Below are 8,599 nucleotides of genomic sequence, written 5' to 3'. Positions count from 1 at the left end.
CTGAAACTGTCCCTGTGGATCAGCGTAGTTTGATTTTGAAACAGGGATGTCAGACAGGAAGTGGGGTTGTGGAGGAGGAAAAAATTTAAAAAGAAAACAAACCCCTCCAACAAACAAAGCCAGGGAGACATTGCCTTGTGTTTAAAAAAAAAAACCCAAAAAAACCCAAAAAAACCCCCAGTTTCTGAGCAACAGCAACAGCTGGATGTTTGCTGCTTGGGCAATCACCATGGTTTTAAAATGAAACCTTGATAAAGCACCCGAGACTTGGGTAACACAATTATTTTTGCAGTTTGACTGATGCAACCATGTTGGTCAATCCTCCTTTGAGCTCACTGCCTGCAATGGCTGTTTGATCAGCAGAGGTGGGAGAAACAGGGAGTTCTTGTCCTCTGCTGCAGCATGGAAAGTGTGGGTGGCCTTTGGAGCACGTTGGGTACAGCTGTGTCACCACCATGGATGTGAGGTCAGGGCAAGCTGCTCCTCGGGCTGGAAAAGCTGCTGTGTGTTGGTGAAGCCCTTGGAAATCTCAGCATCTGTGCTCTGGAACGTTGGAGCAGTTGGGTGCTGGGTGTGAAATAGAAGCTGGGGTGCTCTGGGTGGTAACTGTGAGTCTTTCTGATGCCTCAGGTTTGAGCTTTTCTATTTTTCACATTCTGTGCTGCTTTATTGTGTGGGTCTGGGCTTCACATGAGGGGATGCTGAGCTCTGTGCACAGAGCAGGGAGACAAAACAATTCCTGCTCCAGCTGGGCACCAAGGACAAATGATCCAAAGCTCAGGCCCAGGAGCACAAACAGCGTGGGCTGGAGAGAGAAAAACAAGCAGGATGGGACTGCATGGGCTGGAGCTGGAATGGGACAATGAACTGCAAGGTGCAAATGGAGCAGAGCTGATCCCAGTGAGAGCCCCCGGGAGCGCTCGTGCATTTTGGGACCATTTTGGTTCCTCTTGGGTGCAGCCCTGGCTGGGCTCTGGTGCTGCCCGAGGTGGATCCATGGAGGAGATCCTTTTAATAAATCCCTACTTTATTCCTTAACTCTTTCCAGTCTCTGTTCTAGGTCAGCCTTCTCAAGGTATCATTTCTGGTAAAGAGATGAAGTGTCTCTGGTGCCTCAAACATAAAGAAATAGCTGAAGTGATTTTTCAGGAATACAGCTTTGGAGGGAGGTGGTAATTAGGGTAGTAGTTAAATCCCAAGACATTTCTTGGGATCTGAATATGTCACACCTGGGGAAAATTGTCTGGCAAGGCCAGCAGAGAGCCCTGCCAGCCACTAGAAGGACAGTCCTTGTGCTGATGCATGTGTTTGCTGGGAAGAATATATCAGGAGTTGGCCTCCCTTTCCTGACAATCCTGTGACTGCAATAACTATTGACAGTAACAACCTCAACTCAGTCATTAACTCTAAACCCAGTCCAGAGTGTGACCATTTGATCTTAAATGTTTTCCAGTGTGGAAGACATGGTGTGAGGGATGTTGGTTTGTGATCTCCACCCTGGATGTTTGTGCTGAAGCCTTAAAGAGGAAACAGAGGTGAAGAAGCTGGGAAACCAGTGCTGTGCCCAGAAGGGCCTCTCCCAGCCATGGCATCCTGTGTGCTGCCATTCCACGTGGGGAGGGTTTTGAGAGCTTTTAGGCTTTTCCCTGGCTCAGAGTTTAAATTCCAGCTAAGTTCTTCCCTCTCAGATAAAGCCTGCTCCCACTGATAGGTCTGGTATTTTAAATCTGCTACAGGAAAATAAAAAGGTCTTGGCAGAGCTAAATCTGTTAAATATCTTTATATCCTTCACTGGAATTGCTGATAACCAGAAGCCTGTTCAGGGACTGCAGCCTTGTAGGGGATAAACAGGCAAAAGGTGAATGTGTAATAAGGAGAGCAAGTGTTTCTAGAGCAAGGAAACCACTTTTTCTTGTGGAAGGAGCGGGAAGAGATGGCACAGACATTGCTTTGCTCTTTTTTGTTACCCTTCCCGAGTGTATCGAGCAGGTGGAGAAGGAAGAAGGGGCTGCATCCCGACCTTTAGGAGCTTGAATATACGAAGTGTCGAGCAGGGGAGTGCCGGTGGCGGCTGGTTTAGGATCTCAGACAGACAATAAATGCTGCCATCTGGTGCCCCGAGCAGGCTGCACACAGCCGGGCCAGCATCGCATCGCACACGGCAGTACCTCCACACCGGGTTTGTTTAATCCTGCTCCTTGGATTATCCAATGGGTTACACCGGGTTTGTTAAATCCTGCTCCTTGGATTATCCAATGGGTTACACCGGGTTTGTTAAATCCTGCTCCTTGGATTATCCAATGGGTTACACCGGGTTTGTTAAATCCTGCTCCTTGGATTATCCAATGGGTTACACTGGGCTCATTAAATCCTGCTCCTTGGATTATCCAATGGGTTACACCAGGCTCATTAAATCCTGCTCCTTGGATTATCCAATGGGTTACACCGGGCTCATTAAATCCTGCTCCTTGGATTATCCAATGGGTTACACCGGGCTCATTAAATCCTGCTCCTTGGATTATCCAATGGGTTACACCGGGTTTGTTCAATCCTGCTCCTTGGATTATCCAATGGGTTACACCGTGTTTGTTCAATCCTGCTCCTTGGATTATCCAATGGGTTACACAAGGCTTGTTCAATCCTGCTCCTTGGATTATCCAATGGGTTACACCGGGCTCATTAAATCCTGCTCCTTGGATTATCCAATGGGTTACACCGGGTTTGTTAAATCCTGCTCCTTGGATTATCCAATGGGTTACACCAGGCTCATTAAATCCTGCTCCTTGGATTATCCAATGGGTTACACCAGGCTCATTAAATCCTGCTCCTTGGATTATCCAATGGGTTACACCGGGCTCATCAGGGGAGATGTGTGTGTCATGTGCACAGGGAATTCATTGCCCTCTTGGTGGAGTCTGCTTTGCTTGGAATGACCCTGAAGTTGTAAAAGTCCTTGTTCCCCTAGCCTGGCAGCTGAAGAAGAGGTCTGGAATGCATGAGGTTGAGTTTTCAAGGTTGCTTATTTTTCCTTATCTATAAAATTCTCTCTCTGACCTGCTGAGGTCCATCTAGTACAGAAGCCATGGCAGTCTGCCCTTGAGCCTTGGGTGGCTCCCACATGATATACTCAAAATTACGTGTGGTATGTTTACAGATTTGTGCCAATGCCCACCACCTGTGTTAGACAGTGAATCTCTACCTTAAACCAATAGAAAAGTGTCACCATCACACCAAGACATGGAGGAAAAGAAGAAGGAGAAAAAGGTTAGGACACACCCAAATTCCTCCATCTTGTACCCCTGAATCACATTCTAAAAACCCTAAAATTCTACTTTTCCACCCTGTGTCAATTCACCTATTACACTACTCAAACCCTTTTGGCTTGTAATTCCTCATATAGAGTTGGAAGCCTCTCCCATGGGCTAGAATAGAAGCCACAGGTGTTTTTGACTTCTTGCCAAGGTCCCTGAGCCTCCTGACAGGGTCTGGAGACACCAGGGCAGCCAGAGGGATGTCCTGGACTCTGGCACCCTCTGTTTAAGGTACAGAAATTGGGACAGATTCATGGGGACCCTGAGAGCCCTGTGCTGACACTGGCATCAGCCGGGGCGAGGGAAGAACAGGAGCAGTCATGGCAGTCTCCACAGCCAGTCTGGATGTCACCAAGGCTTTGTGAGCTTTGCTTTTGATGCTTTGCTTGTTCCTTTTCTGTTTTAGGTGCTGACCCTGTCCCAGGTCCTGCCAGGGAGGGAGCTGTGCTTGGGAGCAGGCCTTGCAGATGTGCTTGATGAGGTCAGGGGAGAGCTCACAACTGGATGTTGCATTTCCTTGTAAGTTGGATTAATGCTCCTTATCTTGTCCTCACTCTGGCAAATGCTCCTTTTCCCTAAGTAGCATTAGGACATCACACTTGCCCTGGTCATGGATTATCTCCCTGGGGGCCTGACACTGCTCACAGGAGCGACACAGGCCAAGGGTGGCTCATCTTCCTGGCTCTTGGGGGTGCACACTGGGCTCTTTAAAGTCTTGGAGTGTTTTCAGCTGAGAATCATAAAACCTGTACCACAGAGAGCAAAGGGGTTAAAACTGGGAGACAGAAACTTTTGCCTTCCCTTTAACTCTTGGATACAGCACAAAGTGCAATTCCTCTGTAATTATCTAAAGATCAAAAAATGTTCTGACGTGAGAGATCAGAACAGTTGCATTGTGAGAGGGAGCCTGGGAACACACGGAGGTCCTGACAGCCAGAGGAACGTCGGGTTCCCACACGGCCTGGTGTGAGCAGAGCAGGGAGCAGCTGGGAGGGAGAGCTTTGGGAGAGGCAGGCTCACTGCCCAAGCTCTTAGCACAGAAGATTTATCACCTGGGGGACTTTCTCCTCTCCCATGCTAGAGGAGACAAGGAGGGGTTTGGAGGAGAAGTGGCACAAAACATTGGTGTAATAAATGCATTAATAGCAGAGTTCAAACAGAGAATGCAGGGCAGCACCTACACTGCCCACAGCACTGTGGTGCCCACAGAGCCAAGGGAGCCTCCATCCATGTGGATGCCGTGTCCTGACTTCTTTTGCCAACCACACTGGACAGTTCTCCTGTGACTGATCTTGAAGCTTGTTCAAGCAGTTCAATTACTGATCCCCATTACTGGAGCATGCAAACCTCTCATGAGCTTGGATCCATGCTCAGCCCAGAGAGTGCTTTTATCCTCATTGTGCTGGAGATAGAGTGAGGCTAAATGACTTCCACAGGAGAGGCTGGAAATCAGTAGGAGAGCAGGAATCTAGAGCTGCAATTCTTAATCATCGTGCTGCTTCAGATGTAAGTGTTACAGCTGGAGAATGAAAAAAGGCTCTATCGTTTTCCTGTGGGCACACAGCGCGGGCCAAGCAAGCCTGAGCTGACATTTCAAAGACCTTTTGTTTTTCAAGTGGGTTCCTTCCATCTGGGAAAATGCTCTATTATCTTGGGGGGAGGGAGGCAGCAACTCGCCTCAGAAATGGCTCGATTCTGTAGCCAGTTTGTTAGATGTTGGTCCAGACATTGTTTGGATGTCAGTCCAGACCAAGGAGAGTGGATCTGACCAATGTGTTTACTTTGCCACCTGCTTTCAGAGGAAAGCACATAAGCAAATTCAAATGTTTTGAATGCTTTTATGTGTGCATTTATTTTGCAGAAGAGCTGTGTCCCAGATGATACTCGGAGAGGGAGCTCTCCCCAGACTGTGTTAAAAGCACAAGAACTGAGGATTCTTTTCAATGCGGGTATTTACATTCTGTTACAAAAGAAACACTGGGAGTATTTCACAGGCATTCTCGGAAAAGCAGTCGGCAGTAGCTGCACACTATCTCAGTGCTCTTTAATTTGGTTTGTGTCAGAGAGATCTCAAAGTGAAGAATCACATTTGCAGATGCTTGGGCAGTTCATGAACTGCTGAGGCTGCCCAGAGGTTGTATAAAGTTAATGATGCAGGACAAAGCCTGCTCACATCCAAACTGCAGCAGGCACAGACCTGCTGCTCTCCCATCTCCTTCCTTCTCTCTGGAGGCATGAGCCTCGCAGCTGCTTTTTTTTGCCCCACTTCAGGTGCTGTTTTCTATCTCCATGTCTTGTGGGGCAGCCTAACCCTGACCTGGAACTGTTTCCCACTGCATTAATGCCTGTCCTCTTCTGGAGCTGAGGAGAGGGAGAGTCCTTGGAGTGCAGAGATACCTGAGTAAGGAGTTCCCAATAAATATTGTCACGAGGCTGCTTAAAGACTTCTTGCCCTGCTGTTGAGGTAGAGGCTAATCACTGATCTAGGACAGAACTCCCTAGGCTAGAAAAGACAATGCTGAGTTCAAGTTCAGCCTGGATGGGTGGCAGGAAGAGCACCATTATCAATGTCAGAATTTAACCAGGGTATCCTGGCTTTTTCAAAATGCCATGGAGCCTGTGGTTCAGCCAACACAGGAGAGCTGTGTGACAGATTATCCCCTGATAATCACAGCCTCCCTCACGCTGAGCTCGTCAGCACTGACTCAGGAGGTACAATGTTCCCAGTGTTGCCCCTTGGGTGTTGGGAGCCTTCCAGCTGGGAACCACGCTGGGAGTCTGAAGGGCTGTGCTGCAGCAGGCACGTCTGGCAGATGGATTCCCCCACTGGTCTATCTGTTAGATCTGGCCACTTCAGGGCATTTTTTTTCTTGGCACTTGCTTCCTCTGTTTTGAGTCTTACCAGTCATTTTCTTCTTCAAAGTAACATATGGAAATGGTTTGGGATCTGCCCATAGCAAACTGGTTCTGCACTGGGGACTGTTTCACACAGCTGACGTCAGCCAGACCGAAGCCTCCACACACCACCTCTCAGGGTCCACGGGGGTTCTGAGCCCATGACTCATGCTGGGCTTAGAGCAGGAAGTTCAAGCACTGTCTTTCAGGCTCTTTTTGGATCATATACATTCCTTGCTCTGTTTCTTTATCACTTTCATGTGGCAAAATTACAGATTTTACACTGTAAAACTCACCCAGAGGCTCAGACTTCCTGGCAAACACTGCATTGATGAGAGACAAGTGTCCTTCTGTCCCTGCATGCAGGTACACTGAGGTGTCACACTGAAAGCTGTCAAGATCCAGAGTTTGACCTGGAACCCAGATGTCCTCAAATAATCTGTTGTTAAAAGAGAATATATTTTTTGTGTGTTTGGGTTTCTAATCTATGGATCTTCCTATGAGTCACTGTGTGGTGCTGTGAGCCAAGGTGTGCAGCAGTAAGAGAGGGTTATTTTCAGTGCTATTTTCAGTTAAAGCTTAAACAAAATACAAGGAGCTATGCCCGAAGGATACAGTGTGAGCACTACCTCTGGCATCCCACGGTCCACAGAGAGCTCATAGGTTTTAATTCCACTGATTTTCTGATGTAGATTTCAGGTCTGTTTGGGATAATGGCAGCTTCTGTTTGTACATGAAACCTTTTTGTACCACTAACGCTTCTTCTTTCCCCATTCACTCCACCCCAAGACAGCACACATGCTGCAGTCACTCTGATCAGGAGTGTTCCAGGTTGTGCTCTGCCCCTTTGAAACCCCATTTGTACCTCAAGGGTGATGGGCACGCCTGATTTAACACCTAAATCTGTGTGTGTGTGACAAAACCATTGGCTGCTTCAATCTGCCACTCGTTTGATTCATTTGGTTCCAACCCCAGAGGCTGCTCCAGGACTGTGGCACCTCACAGAACACAGTCCTGAGCTGGGTGGTACCTTCAGTAGAAGCCCCTGGCACTGCAGCTCCTGTGCAGCACCTCAGCTCCCCACAGCACTGCTAATTTGGCTGCCACTGACCTTTCAAGCAGCTCTTTCTGTTCCACGCACACAGCAGGCGTGGGTGACGTCTGTGCTCTTATTTCCCACCTTGGCTCACACACTCTTTCCCCCTGAGCTCTCCTCTGCTCTCCAGCAGCCACAGCCCTGGGCAGCAGATTGCTCCATGAGAAACTGATGCATAAAGTAGTTTGAAATCAAAGTTGTGAGAATAGTGCTGACGGTAATGCGTGTTATTTACTCAGGAATGTTTAATTAGATGGTTAAGACCAGGATCTGACTTTAATTCAGACCAGACCAAGTGGAACAGGGCTTTGTTTGCTTCTAATTTCCCTTACGTCTTCGGCGGTGTGAGAATGAACATGCGGGGACGTAGGAGCATCAGCTTATGGAAGTGTGATTTAACTTTGAGAGATCAACCAGTGCTGACTCACTGGGGGAAGCTGTGTCCATGCCTTCACAAGACTCCTCCTGGAAGCTGGTTCTGTTCCCCTCCTCGCTCTCCTGGCTCCAGGAATCCAGCAGGGATTGCATCAAGCACAACGGAATACTTGTTTCCCTAAGAAAGAGGACGTTGCAGAACAGGTTTTACACATGGGCAGAGCTTTGTTCCAGATGGGATCTATCCCAAAACAGCACCGGGACTTGTCCAAACAAGGAGTGAGATGTGACACTAGCAGGCAGCTTGTAAAGAAAAAAGGGGAGGTAAAAAACTGAGAAAGAAAGGTGTAGGTGGGAATGCAGATGCAGATTGCTTTTTGTGGTGTTCAGAAACTTCCAGTAGTTTTGAGCTACAGAAGGAACTGTTCTATAACCAGGTGAGCAAGTAATTTGGTATTTCGACGCCGTACTCTGACAGTGTTTCACAAATATTAATTACTCTTATTTAATATTTCTTGTAAAAGTACCAGCTTTGAGCTGAATGTCAGAAAATCCTGGACCCTGGCTTCTAATTAACCCAGATCAGACAGAAGTTATCAAAGATTTGGGGAATGCGAGCTCAGTGGCTGGACTGGGTCTGTGGGAATTGCAGGTCCAAGATCTACACCCAAGTTATTACCCTTTATTTCTTTAATATAAGAGCTAATAAAACAAGAAACCCCTCAGCAGGCAGTTCATGATGGCTTGTGTGTCACTGCACAAACACCACTATCTTCTTATATCAAAATATACATTAAACTGTTGCTATTTTAGAGAATAATTTTCACTGTACCTTATGTGATTCTCCCATATGGGTTAAGCACGAGTGAGTGCTGGCTGAAATGATGTAACATTAGAGTAAAAAGCTGAGTTATGTTCTGTG

At 47.5% G+C, this 8,599-nt stretch overlaps 1 long non-coding RNA gene across 1 annotated transcript; it reads left to right on the top strand.

The window, feature by feature from the left end:
* The first annotated feature begins 403 nt into the window (after positions 1 to 403).
* Positions 404 to 5,261, top strand: LOC128797529 (uncharacterized). The gene is made up of 3 exons (XR_008434173.1): positions 404 to 630; positions 3,718 to 3,830; positions 5,173 to 5,261. It is a non-coding gene; the product is annotated as an uncharacterized LOC128797529 (long non-coding RNA).
* The last annotated feature ends 3,338 nt before the right edge of the window (positions 5,262 to 8,599 follow it).

Source organism: Vidua chalybeata, chromosome 19 (genome assembly GCF_026979565.1).
Source record: "Vidua chalybeata isolate OUT-0048 chromosome 19, bVidCha1 merged haplotype, whole genome shotgun sequence".
In the NCBI taxonomy this organism is placed as follows: Eukaryota; Metazoa; Chordata; class Aves; order Passeriformes; family Viduidae; genus Vidua; species Vidua chalybeata.
The sequence above is the reverse complement of the archived record's forward strand: the minus strand, read 5'-3'. Positions and strand labels throughout refer to the sequence as shown.